Source organism: Pipistrellus kuhlii, unplaced genomic scaffold (assembly GCF_014108245.1).
Source record: "Pipistrellus kuhlii isolate mPipKuh1 unplaced genomic scaffold, mPipKuh1.p scaffold_m20_p_1, whole genome shotgun sequence".
In the NCBI taxonomy this organism is placed as follows: domain Eukaryota; kingdom Metazoa; phylum Chordata; class Mammalia; order Chiroptera; family Vespertilionidae; genus Pipistrellus; species Pipistrellus kuhlii.
This window is the reverse complement of record NW_023425404.1, coordinates 148,514,891-148,528,832: the sequence shown is the minus strand read 5'-3', so window position 1 is coordinate 148,528,832 and position 13,942 is coordinate 148,514,891. Positions and strand designations below refer to the sequence as shown.

Here is a 13,942-nt window from a genome sequence, read left to right as displayed (position 1 = left end):
GTTGGAGGGTGGTTTCCGTATTTTCTCCCAACCTCTTCCATCCCTGGTTGGTGGGTCTTTAAATTTCCGATGGGTTGAGCTGTGTGTGTAAGAAGGAAGACCCTTGCACAATTTTGGAATTTCAGGATGTTAAAGTAACACATCCTTGGGACTAGGGGAAGCAGTCACTAAGTCCAATTTTAATTCGCAAAATAAAACAAACAAATGGCTCAAGAGTAAAACTTGAGCGGCACCACCCATGGATGGGGTTTGGCTCTCAGTGCCAAAGCACTCACAGGAGTCCGAGCAGGAAAAGCTGGGAGGGCTTAAGCCGCTCACATAACCTGCATTACCGAAGCACTGGCCTTTTAAAAGTAGCCGCAGAAGTGGAGTGTGAGGGGTTTTTCATTTTTCTATTTCTCTTTAGCCACTTTTATTATTCGCTTCTGAGATGAAAGAAATGTTACTCTTATTTGGTCTCCCTCTTCCCTCTCCACCCTTCTTAAATTTTCAGAGTGAGCTAAACCCATCACTTCAATAAGACCTTAGGATCTGGCATGGGAGGAGGTGAAGTCCTTGGCTTGCGGGAATTATGTTAAGTCGGGCAAGAAGAGAGCTGATGTAGGGACTAGGGACCATCTATGCTTCCCAGGCAAGCATGCTCTGCTGGGCTGTGGGTCTAAGCCCAGCGCCCTGCCACTCTGCCTGGGAGGTGGCGGCAGGAGGGAATGCCTGGTCACCCTGCCCTGTCCCAGGAGCTGGGGCCCCTCTGCCTCTCACTTTGTTACAAAGGAAACTTTTTCTCGCCTCCGGAGACTCCAGCACAGGCGGGTGGTGGTACACAGACTCCCCATCTGGACCCTGCGCCTGGGCCACCAGCGACTTCTCACATCCCCAGGCACCCGCACCGCACCATATTCTCAAGTTCTAGGTAGAAAAGGGAAGTGATGGGGGGGGGGGGGGCTAGTGATCCCCAAAGGTTCTCGTTGCAAAAACCAGAGTCCCATTATTTCAGGTAAGGATTGTGACCCAGGAAAGAACTGGACATCTTCTTATTGTAAATATAGTACCGAATAAGGGATGGTGTGAGGTCAAGAGACAGAGAAAAATTAGAGAGACAGGGAGAAGGAGGGAGAGGAAGAGACATAGATTCAATTCAATCCAACTCCTGGTTAACTGCCCGTTGCTAAATCGTACTTGCAAAGCTGGCTGCCAGTAAGACATCTCTGTCACTCACTTTTATTTATATAGCAGAATCAGAACAGCATCATTGTTCTCTGTGGTGACCATTTAAAAATGCTGGGGTCTGTGTACCTCGATCTCCCCCCTACCTCCGGGGAACCCCAGGTGTCTGAACCCCATGGGCCAGCAGCATTCCTGACTGCACTGCCTGGTGCTGCAGGCCATCGATCTGGGGTCCAGGCGTCTGTGTCCAGCTGGGAGCCCGGAGAGTGAGGGGCACCCTCGGAGGGGGTGGGCTGTCCCTAGTCTTTCTCAGGGTGCGATGATCTTGCTCATGAGAGGCTAAAACCGCCCTGGGGCCCGGGCCCATCTCTGCACAGCGCCTGTATGGGGGGCGGGACTGTGCTGGGAAGTGAATGATTTGTATTTTCACTGAAAAATAAATGGAAGCTCTCTGGCAAATGCTGAGGTTGCAGGAAAGGGATAAAGGATTCGGGGTGGGCAAGGTGATGCACCCCTGGCCTTTCTCAGAGACAACTGCACCTGTTTGCAAGTCACGTGGCCGCCGGCCCAGGTCTCACCCCGGGCTCCTAACCGCCTAGCGCGTTCCCGTTTTTATGCCTTTAGTTGACTGAACGGCCACTGAATTCGGGGTAACTCACGGGAGGAAATGCAAATGAAATCTCAGCTAAAACTACTTCAATCCCGCGGTCTGGGATGAAGGATGACTCTTCTTCCCCAAATATATTAATGTCAAATGTCGGGGAAACTCAAGTGTAGCCACAGGGAGCCAATTCCATGCTCAGAAGAAAAAAAAAAGGGGGGGGGGGGTGGTGTCAGGGGGACAAAGAATAACGCGCGTGCTTCCGGCCAAAACGCTTTCCAAAATGCGTTTGCTTGAGTCGTGAGGATGACTTCGGCCATGGTGCCACCTCAGCTGGCAGATGACCTGGCCGTGTGGGTGGGACCAGAGGCGGCTAGGCTGGTGTTCATGGTTTAAAAGAGGGTCCAGAGGACTGCCACGTGGAAGCGAGGGGCAGCCCAGTCTCCGGAGAGAAGGGGAAGCCACCTGCAGACACTGAAGTGGGGACTGGCCACCGCTCCCACTGCTGGCGGGGTTAATGGGATGGAGACGCTGTGGGAAGGGCTAGGACAGAGGGGCCTGTGCTGCCTCCTGAGAACCGGTGCTGGGGGGTCCTGTGGCCGCTTCTCCCGGCCGCATAAAACCTGGGAGGGAGGTTGTTACCCCAAAAAGGTCCCAGCCGCATCAGGGACACACTCTTCGGCGTCCGGGGCTGCAGCAGGGCATCCCCTCACGTGTGAGGTCCTAGAGGAATGCAAGCCCTAGCGCCCTCGGAAGGGAGGGGTCAGAAAGGTTCAAGAAGATGGAAAACACTAAAATCCAGAAATCTCTGCGACATCAAAACCCAGATTCAGGAATGAGACTAAAGAAGACACCAATGACTAGAGAGGAAAACTGGTCTTGAACTTCAGCGAGACACACACATAACTTCAGCAAAGCGCATATCTGTATGTATCTCTCCCTCCTCTCTCCCCCCACCGCCTGGGCTTTGGAAAAGATCCAGTCGCTTCCAGGGAACCAGCTTGCTATAAAGTGTATTCTGGAAAACGGGATCCAGCGTTGCATCCTGAGCTGGAAGGAATGCCTGCGGGCTGCGACAGCTTCCCAGCAGAATAAAGTGCTGACCCAGTGTGAACCACTGGATTAAAGGTATCTGGTGTGAATGGCCTTAGAAAAATGTATATCTGGAGGTATAAATAAGGTTCATTGAGGTGGTTTTTTAAAAACGAACATGTAAACTAGTTGCTTTCGATATCCTGCTAGAAGTCGTTGCTTCTGATCTGCAGTACGTGGCTGTGGCTGTGCCCGTATTGGTTCTTTTCCCCCCGCGTGCTTGGCTCCTTCTTCTTTGGTGAGAAAGTTACTTTACAGGCTTAGCTGCTTCGCCCGCAGCGCCAGGGCCTTCACGGTCCTTCTCAGAGAAAGCTTGGGCAATTAGCGCCCTCTTGTGGGAAAATTCCTCAGCCGTTCGCTCGGTCTAAGGAAGACCAGCGCTTGGCCCTGTGTGTTCAAAGGACTGTTGTACCTATTTTCTAAACGAGGTGGTCCGCTTTTGGGTAATGCCCTTAACATTTGTTTAATTTTAATCTGAAATGCCAGATTCAAAAGTCAACTGTGGTTCTGACAACCACACCTATCCTTCTTTATACTCTATTATTTGACTCAATTGTGATAAAGCAGATTTCAAATTTTATTGAAATTATTTTGCCTTTCTCCTTTCCTTTCCTGATTATCAAAGCAATGCTGTGCTCAATACAGAACATTTAGAAAGTACAGAGAATTCTAGAAACACAGTTACCATAATCCTACCATGAGAGGCAAAAGCTTCTGATATTTTGGAATATTTGCTTGCTCTCATTTCTCTAATCTTTTTAAAGCTGTTTTCATAAATATAGTTTTATTGATTTCAGAGAGAAAGGGAGAGGGAGAAAGAGAAAGAAACATCAGTGATGAGAGAGTATCATTGATCACTGCCTCCTGTATGCCCCCCACTGGGGATCAAGCTGGCAACCAGGACATGTGCCCTGACTGGGAATCAAATCCATGACCTCCTGGTTCATAGGTCAAGGCTTAACCACCAAGCCACACCATCCAGGCCATTTCTCTAACTTTTGTTCTATACTTTGTGGGTTATTTTTGCTTTGTTTTGTTTGGGGGGGGGGGTATTTTTGGTTAATCCTCACCCAAGTATATTTTTCTATTGATTTTTAGGGAGAGTGGAAGAGAGAGGGAAAGACAGAGAAAACATCAATGTAAGAGAAACACATTAATTGGTTGCCTTCTGCGCGGGCCCCCACCAGGGTTCAGGCTGGGGAGAAACCTGTAACCAAGTTACGTGACCTTGACCAGAATCAAACCGGGGACTCTTTAGTCCAGAGGCCAGTGCTCTAGCCACTGAGCCAAACTGGCTAGGGTCTGTGCTCTGTTTTAATAGTAGAGATTGTATTGAGTACAGCAATACGATGATAGTGCAGCAGTTTTCAACCTTTTTCATCTCATAGCACACATAAACTAACTGTTAAAATTCTGTTGCACACCAAATACTATTTTTTTTTTTTGCCAATCTGACAAGAATAAGTATAATCTTGATTGATTTACAAAAATACTAATAGTCATTACCTACTCTTTTTGCTCCAAAGTGATTAAAAAAAAACCCACACCAGGTACCTGTACATGTACATAAGGGTATCAGGTAATATGACCTATATACTTATGATTCAAGACAGGGCATTCACACCAGGGGGCTGTTGTCATAAGGGAAAAAAAGGTCAATCTCCTTCCATGTTTTGAAAATTCTTAAGACAAACCAGTGTGCCTCCTGTGGCACGGTGGCACGGTGGGTGAAGGTCACCATATCCGTAAGCACCTTTTTTCAGCCCATTTGTATAACCTGCTTTATTTACTTACTGAGGCAGGGACAGATCTGTCTTTGAAATCTTCCTGACTTAACCGCCCTGCACATGCGTCGGAAGACCTGAATTCAGCACTGCTCTAGTTGAAGCTTCCTGCCCCATGCTTCTGTTTAGCATTAATCCCTTCAGGCCCTCGTATACGTCACCACTAGTTCTCAGAATTTCATGGCATAATAACAAGAGCGAACATTGAGTGTGTACAGTATTCAGAACATCATGAATTGAACAACTCTGAATTAGGAAGAATAATTGTCCCCATTAAAAGGATGATGAGATTACAACTCAGAGAAGTTAAATAACTTGCTCAAGATCATATACTACTAAGTGGACAAGCTGGGAATTAAACCCAGGGTAGTCTGGCTCCAGAGCTTGTACTTTTTTTATTTCTTAATTGATATTTAGAGAGAGAGAGAGAGAGAGAGAGGGAGAGAGGGAGAGGGAGAGGGAGAGGGAGAGAGAGAGAGAGAGAGAGAGAGAGAGAGAGAGAGAGAGAGAGAGAGAAAGGAAGGAAGGAAGGAAGGAAGGAAGGAAGGAAGGAAGGAAGGAAGGAAGGAAGGAAGGAAGGAGGGAAGGAGGGAAGGAAGGAAAAAAGAGTGGAGGGAGGGAGGGAGGAAGGAAGGAAGGAAGGAAGGAAGGAAGGAAGGAAGGAAGGAAGGAAGGAAGGAAGGAGGAAGGAAGGAAGGAAGGAAGGAAGGAAGGAAGGAAGGAAGGAGGAAGGAAGGAAGGAAGGAGGAAGGAAGCCTGCCCCCGCACCTCCACCTGAGACTGAGGGTGAAACCCGGGTATGTGCCCTGTCAGGGAGTTAACCTGCCACCTTTGGGAGTATGGGAGGATGCTCCAACCATCTGAGCCCCCTGCCAGGGCCAGAGGTCTTACTTTTGACCGCTATACTCAATTGCCCTTTTGATAACTGAAAAAGATTTAAATGCATATGAAAGCAGTTTGAATATTATAAATTGGTAAGTAAATAGAAAATAAATCTTCACATATTTCGCTACAGAAAAAAAAAAAGAGCAGTTCACATTTTCTTAACTAAGGAAAACATTGAAAAGGATTTTTAAACTCAGTGAATTCTTTTTTTTTTTTAATCATTCAACTAGAAATGTAATTTCTAAAAAAAACATTAGGTCTCTCTGGATTGGGATTAGCTTGGGCTAGGATGTAGGTGTCCTAGAAAAATATGGGTTTAGGTCAGCAGGTCATTTAACCTGGTGGGCCTACTTTTTCTCATCTTTAAGATATTGGCAGGTGATTTAGGTCATTTCTATGGTGCTTTTCAACGTTCATAGTCTACGGGTCTAATAATTGACCAATAGTCAGGTATATACAAAAGGGCAACCTGACTGCAGGGCTAGAACTAGGAAACCGGTGAGGAAACCTAGCAGACTCTGAAGAAGGACACACATGAGAGTGTTCACCAATGGATTGGTTTCCAAAGGCCTGGCTGCCTGGGAGGTTGCTCCCTGCTGGCTGTGCGCAGCGTCTGTACTTGGAAGCACACATGTGATCACAGTTCATTAAGACACTCAATTTTAATTTGATATAATTTGCATTATGTTGATTTATTACTGGCAATTCATTCTGCACAGCATCCATTTCTTCAGCATTCTAAGGCCCTTAACAAGAGCTGGTTCATTCCAGAAGAACTCTCAACAGAATTCCTTCACAATCATTTATTATTTAAAAGGATTATGCTACAAGCAACAGATCACAAAGACTTCCTCGAAGGATGTAATCAATGCCTATCTGTGATTTGGATTCTGAAGAAATATATGGGCAGATACAAAGATGTTGAAACTATTTTAAGGAAAAAAAAACCTCACAAAATATGTTTCTACATTTTGGATGCAAATCAAGTCCAGAAACAAAAGCAATGTGTGATACTGGAGTTTTAAAAATGTACTTGTATTTCTCACTTTGGCTGATGTTTCCCAATGGTTAGAGCAACCCAAGAGTCTGGCTCCTTTACCAGTCAAGGGCACATACCTGGTTTGCAGGTTCGATCTCCACCCTGGTCAGGAGGCAACCAATCAATAAGTCTCTCTCATATTGATGTTTCTTTCTCTTTTTCTCTCTTTCCTACCCACCTACCCTCTCTTCTACTCTCCACAAAAGTCAATGGGGAAAATGCCCTTGGGTGAGGCTTAATAATAAATAAATAAATCTATATCTATCTATCTATCTATCTATATATATATATATATATATATATATATATATATATATAGATAGATAGATAAAACACTAATATGCAAATAGAGCGAACGGAGGAACAATTGAACATTATGATGTGCGCTGACCACCAGGGGGCATGTGCAGAACATGGCAGGCATTGGTCACGGTGGGATGATGGAGCAGGTGAATGGGGGTGCCAGACCAAGGTGGGGTGCTGGTTGCTATCATCAGGGCGAAACTCTGATGGTTATTGAAAATTCTTTGCTCCTGCGGGCCATGGTCCCTCCCAGCATTCACACCTGCTGCCAGCTCAGACCCCACTCATACACACTGCTGGTGGGGGCCCTGATCACTCGGCACCATCAGCAAGTGTGAGTGATGGCTGCCAGCCCTGATTGCCCCTTAGGACTTCTCCACCTTCCCCTGCTCCTGAGGGGAGATCAGGGCAGCAGCTGCTACTCGCACCTGCTGATGGAGCTGGCCCTGATCACTCTGTGACATCAGTGGCTATGAGCAGAGCCGGCGCCATCAGTGTGTGGAAGTGGCAATGGCAGAAGTGGGGCTGCTGGCAGACAGGGAACTGGGGTCATGGTAGGAGGGGCTAGCAGAAGTGTGGAGGATGGGCAGAGACCTGCTCCTGTGCCCATTGCAATCTTGGGGCCCCACAGTTCCTTTCAAGATGCATGAATTTGCCAAAAATGGTTTGGCTCAGTGGTAGAGCATCAGTCTGTGGACTGAAGGGTCCCAGGTTCGATTCCTGTCTAGGGCATGTACATTGGTTGCGGGCACATCCCCAGTGGGGGATGTGCAGGAGGCAGCTCATCAATGTTCCTCTCTCAACGATGTTTCTAGCTCTCTATCTCTCTCCCTTCCTCTCTGTAAAAAATCAATAAATATGTTTTTTTTTAAAAACCAGATGTATGAATTCGTGCACTGGCCCCCTAATAAGTAGATCAATCAATCAACAAATAAATAAATAAATCTTTCTAAAATTTCTTTATTTATGTAAAAAAGAGTATTTTATTAGAAATCAGAAGCCCAGATGATTCTAGCTTTCTGAGTCTGATTTTCCTCATCCTTAAAAAAAAACTGGGTTAACACATGTCTTTTTAAAACTTTTACACTAATGTTCTCAGCAGCATTATTCATAATAGTCCAAAAGTGGAAGCAACCCAAGTGTTCATCAACTGATGAATGGATCAATAAAATGTACTATGTCCATATAATAGAATATTATTTGGCAATAAAAAGGAATGAAGTACTGATTCATGCTACACTGTGGATGAACCTTGAAGACATTATGCTAAGTAAAAAAGTTAGTCACAAAAGACCACAGATTGTATGATTCCATTTGTGTGAAATGTGCAGAATAAGAAAATCCACAGAAGCAGAACATTGACTAGTGGCTTCTTGGGGATGGAATGGGGATGAGGAGAGTAGGAATGGAGAATGACTGCATTTAGTACTAGAGCTTCTTTGGGGGGTATTTTAAATGTTCTAAAATTAGATTGTGGCCGAAACCGGTTTGGCTCAGTGGATAGAGCATCAGTCTGGGGACTGAAAGATCCCAGGTTTGATTCGGTCAAGGGCATGTACGTTGGTTGCGGGCACATCCCCGGTAGTGGGTGTGCAAGAGACAGCTAATTGATGATTCTCTTTCATCAATGTTTCTAACTCTCTATCCCTCTCTCTTCCTCTCTGTAAAAAATCAATAAAAAATATATTTTAAAAATACATTTATTAAAATTAGATTGTGATGATGGTTGGACAACTCTGTAAATACATTAAACTTTTACATTTCAAATGGGTGAGTTTTAATGGCATATGAAATGTACCCTAATAAGACTATTTTAACAAAAGAGTGTGAAAAAGTCATTGAGAACAAATAGCCCTACTGGATAGGAGGAGCCACTGTGATCTTCACCTCAGGAAATGTGCTGGCAAGAAAGTGACTGCCTGATTTTAAAGGCATAGATACCAGAGTTTGCAGAGCATGATAACAAAAGGAGGGTTAAATTAAAACATAATAAAACAATATGAAAAAAATGACATTGATTTACTTGTCTTCCCCTCCAAAGTTTCCTATGTAGGAAACAACAAATATGCATTGCAAATATTTTTTATTGTTTCAGAATTTATCCAGTCCATAAATCATTTCTTTTCTGTCCTAGAGACAAAGAAAAGAAATGCAGAGAATTCAAGTCAAAATATTTTGATCTCCTACTGGGTGTTAATTCTACCTCTTAATCAAGATCTGATTTCCAAAAAGGAAGAAAGAACATAAAGAATTCTATAAAGAGCCCTGGTCAGGTGGCTCAGTTGGTTGGAGCGTCATCTCATACACCAAAAAACTGTGAGTTTGATTTCTGGTCAGAGCACAAACCTAGGTTGCAGGTTTGATCCTCAGTCAAGGCTCCTAAGAAGGTGACTGATCAATGTTTCTCTTGCACTCCTTCCCCCTTCCTCTCTCTCTAAAAAAAATCAATAAAAACAAATCCTTGGATGAGGATTTTTAAAAATGCTATAAAGATTTAGAAAATGTTACCCTTCTCCATAACTCACGCTGTAAATGTGTTCATTGTGACATCCGCTAGAGCAAGAAAATTGAGATGTGTTGCAAGACTCTGTACAGCAGGATCTCTGCCAATTATGATGAATAATCCAAGTCCATATGCTTGCTCTATAAAGCTTTTTAATATCAAGGTACTCTAATTCTACTCTGCTTCCTCAAAAACACACTATATCTAAAGAATAGTAAAAGGTAATTAAAAAACTTAATAGCTTAATCACACTTAGTCTTATATTTGTCCAATGTAGACTGGTTTGCTGGTGTTATAGCTATAAGGCATTATCTTGAGCCAAGAAAATGAATCAGACACTTAATGGATATGTGGAAACGGAAATTTTCTTGTAAAATTACAAAAAAAAAAATGCAAGCCAGTGGTAAACTAAACTATCATAAAGTTTATCATTAAAATTCTGAGCAGGAATGCTAGACACTGTATCCTTTTTCCCTGAAGGATTACACATTGTGCCAGAATGCTTGAATACCATGTTCATTCTTTTATAGGTAAATATACCTCATAGGCTAGGCTATAGAGTAAGTAAGTGGCTTTCCTCCATTTTATTATTTCTATACATTAAAGGCTTGAAACAAGAAGCAAAACCTTGTTGACAACTAATCCGTTCTGTCTAGATCTCTAGATCAAAACTGAAAATACTTTATAGTAGAATATCAGTTCAGAAAGTTAAATATTTAAATAGTCTACAGGAGTGGTTTACATTCTACTAGTATACAGCACTATAGTGCTTTATCAATGATTCTCTCTAAAAGTAGGTTTGTCTTTGGTTAAAATTGTATGTCCTTGGCCTGGCTGGCGTGTCTCAGTGGTTGAGTATAGTAGACCCATAAACCAGGAGGTCATAGTTCGATTCCCAGTCAGGGCACGTACCCAAGTTGCAAGCTCAATCTCCAGCATGGGGCATGTGGGAGGCAGCTGATCAGTGATTCTCTTTCATCATTGATGTTTCTATCTCTCTCTCCCTCTTCCTTTCTCTCTGAAGTGAATTATATATATAATAATGATAAGTCCTTGGGAAGTCTGAGAAGTATGCCTTAGCAAGTATTAGTACCCTGTTTCCCCAAAAATAAGACAGTGTCTTATATTAATTTTTGCTCCCAAAGATGTGCTAGGTCTTATTTTCAGGGGATGTCTTATTTTTCATGAAGAAGAATATGGTACACATTTATTGTTAAATGAAAATAAAGGAAATTTATTATCTGTATACGATACGGCAGTACGGTAGTTGTCAACACAAACCAGACAAACTGTGAATCCTACAGTATCAAGAATTTACTCATTTATTGAATGACAGTCATGTCATCATCTTCTGGAACATCATCATAACAATCCAATTCTTGAATTTCCTGGTGAATTTCTTGTGACTCTATTTCTTTCAGAATCAGTGGACCAAATCTCTCACGTTTAGCAATAGCACTGTCTTTAAATGAGTACTTCTTGTGAAGGTAGCCTGCTCGCAGTGCATTTGCAATGCAACTGACAGTGATTTTCTCCCATGAATTCTTCACCCAAGTCACAACTTCTTGCAGTTTAGGTTTCACAAAGTTTCCATGCTGATTTCTCTCCATTCTATTTTCAGTGTAGTCATTAATTTCCATGCACAAATTGTCTTGAAGGGCTTGTTTATTGCAATATCAAGAGTCTGGAAATAGGCCGTCATTTCTGTGGGAATCATTATCTGGTCTATTTTTCTTTCGTGAAGAAATGTCTTCATGTCTTTAGCGCGGCGAGTGCTGGCTGCATCCCAGACTAGCAGACCTCTTTGGCTCCCTCGCATAACAAACGGCAGCATTAAATTGACCCATCCCTTAAAACTGCTTGTGTCGCCCAGGCTTTTTCAGTTTCAAGAATAAAAACGTCCAAAACACATTCAATCTTTTCCTTCTTGCCCTTAGAAATGATTAAAAGTGGGATTTTAGGGCATCTAGACGAATTGCCAAAATACAGGAAACACATGCACTTTCGTAAGCAGTGGAGGGAATGTACACTAAGGAGGCACCCTGCTGTTCAATTGTTGTTTGAGATGATTGGCCCATAAACACTGCAGTTTCATCCATAGCAATCATGTTGGAAAGATTGTATTTAGAGAAGTCAGCATCATCAATAAAGGACTTGAATGCAAGTGCTCGCTTAATAACTTGAGTATCTTCCAACCTCAATAATGTTGTAGATCTTCTTAAATACAGTTCACTTCACTGAAGGAAATTATCCAGCCAGTGTTGTGATGCTTTGAAGTCTTCGGGGGCTTTGTCAAACTGTGGTGCCATTGAAAGGGCAAATTCTTGAATCTGAGCCCTATTCACAACCAAAGCCTCTGCTCGCCTGTCAACAATCCATTCACAGATCAGGTCTTCCAGCTTGGAAAATAATGGTTGCCGACCTGATCCACACTTGCGCTTTTTAACATTTCTTTTGTCCACTTGTTCAATGAGGTTACCATACTCTGCTTGCCATTTTTGGACCAATTGGATACTCAACATCTTCTCTTTGCAGAAAGCACTAAGATTTTGGCCCCAAGAGTCTTCTACTACGATTCCTTTCTTGGACTCCATGGAGTAGCTTTTTCTTTTTGCGCTCATTTCTAGGGGTAAAAATAGGAATTGGGGTACCAAGGTGGGGGGGGGATCACTTAAAATGACACAGGGGGGATCAGAGGGGAGAATCAAAATGGCACAGGAGAATCAGAGGGGGGATTACCATTTTAGTAACCCCTTTTGATCTTCCTGTGTCATTTTGATTGCCCCCTCTGATCCTCCAGTGTCATTTTAAGTGATCCTCCTCCTCCCACCCCTGTGCCACTGAACACCTTCACCAACATCTCCCCTACCCTTTTATCAGACATTTACCCCTGGGGACTGTCACTGGGCTTGCTGGGGCCTGGATCTGGGCTGGAGCAGGGTCTGCCACTGACTGAGAACCTTCAGTCATCATGAGGGCAGCTGGGAGCATCAGGTAGTGTCACCAGAGACAGACCAGCACTCACCACCTTCGCCGCGTCCTGTCCACTCTAATCCTCCTGTTCTTCTACACGCATCTGCGAAAGTCTCCTCCTCTCTCCTGCCCCGTGCTCACCGTTCACTCAGACCTCCGCTCCACCTCCACACAGCAGTGATGTCAGGACTCCGCATAATGTCACTGGTTGCTAGACACCAGTCAGGGTGGCCCTAGCGACCAGTTTATGGTAAATTAATTTTCATTCGGAGACAGAGCCTAGGAGGGCCTTATTTTTGGGGGGATGCCTTATATTTCACTCAGAAGGAAACCTGTAAGTAAGTTTTATTTTTGGAGGATGTTTTGTTTTCGGGGAAACACGGTACATAAGTCTAGGTGCAATGAGTTTATCAGATCCTTACCTAAGAGCAAGCTTCATTGATGGGAATGGTGCATAAGACTGTGTGACTATAAGGCCAGGACAAGGGACTATGCTAGAGCAAAGGGACTTCACAAAAGATGGAGCAAGGGTGGCTTTGATAAAGTTTGACTTCAGAACAATAGAGTGAAGAACATAATAGTTTTCATGTCAGCCCAGGGAGGAAAAGGTATACATAGGAATGAAGAATACAAAACCTTTGTAAAATTTCCCAAAGTTAGTAACTTAGGCATACTTGTTTTATTGTGCTTCACCCCCCCTCCCCTCCTTCTCAAAAAAAGCCTAGAGATTCTGTGTGCTTTGATTTAGGGACAGCAAGAAAGAGTGGTACCTGGGAGATGTCCTACCACTTGTGAGCAAGTCTTGGAGAGATCTCCAACAGGGTATGTTGCCTGGCATGTGTAAGCATATGTCTGTATGACTGTGCATTTAAGGAAATGTTATGCGGTGCCGGGAGGATATGTGCATATCCTCCTAGAAAGGACAATCACATCCACTGACCAAAGGAAAGAAAAAGAAAAACTTTCAATTTTAATCGCATGTCTCATTAAATAACCACATAGCCTTTATAAGATCTACATTTCTCTCTCTCTCTCTCTCTCTCTCTCTCTCTCTCTCTCTCTGTGTGTGTGTGTGTGTGTGTGTGTGTGTGTGTGTGTGTTTACCAGGGGAGAGTGCAAATGTAGTCCTCCATGGCCACAAATTAGACAGCCAGGCTTCCCACAATTGGGGAAATCACAACCAGAGTACAATGGGTGAGCTTCACCCTGGGAAAACCACCTTTGTGATCATCATATCTTCCCTGTCGGGTAAGCATACATTAATGTTTTAAATAATTACTATAATTATCCTGTGATAATAACCATGCATATGTTAGAAGTGCTAAATTGTTAAAGGCATATAGACGAGCATTTTTGGAATTCATTTATCTTTTCATATACAGGGAACTCTAAAAAAAAAAATGGATATTGCTTAGAATCCTCTCAACTTTTGATAGGCTCTGAGGCTAAGCAATTGAATGGGTGGTTCGGTGGCTAAGAAGAGAGGCAAGTAAACTTAATTCCTAGGGCCTGCAGTAATGAGAAAGGGGGACAAAGGACTGCCCTGGTGTGAGAGGGGACCCTGAGACTCTTCAGTCAAAGTTTCTGATGAGGGTCTT

General features: G+C 43.6%; 1 pseudogene; it reads right to left on the bottom strand.

Moving 5' to 3' along the window:
• Positions 1-13,450: 13,450 nt before the first annotated feature.
• Positions 13,451-13,600, bottom strand: LOC118709569 (annotated as a pseudogene).
• Positions 13,601-13,942: the final 342 nt, after the last annotated feature.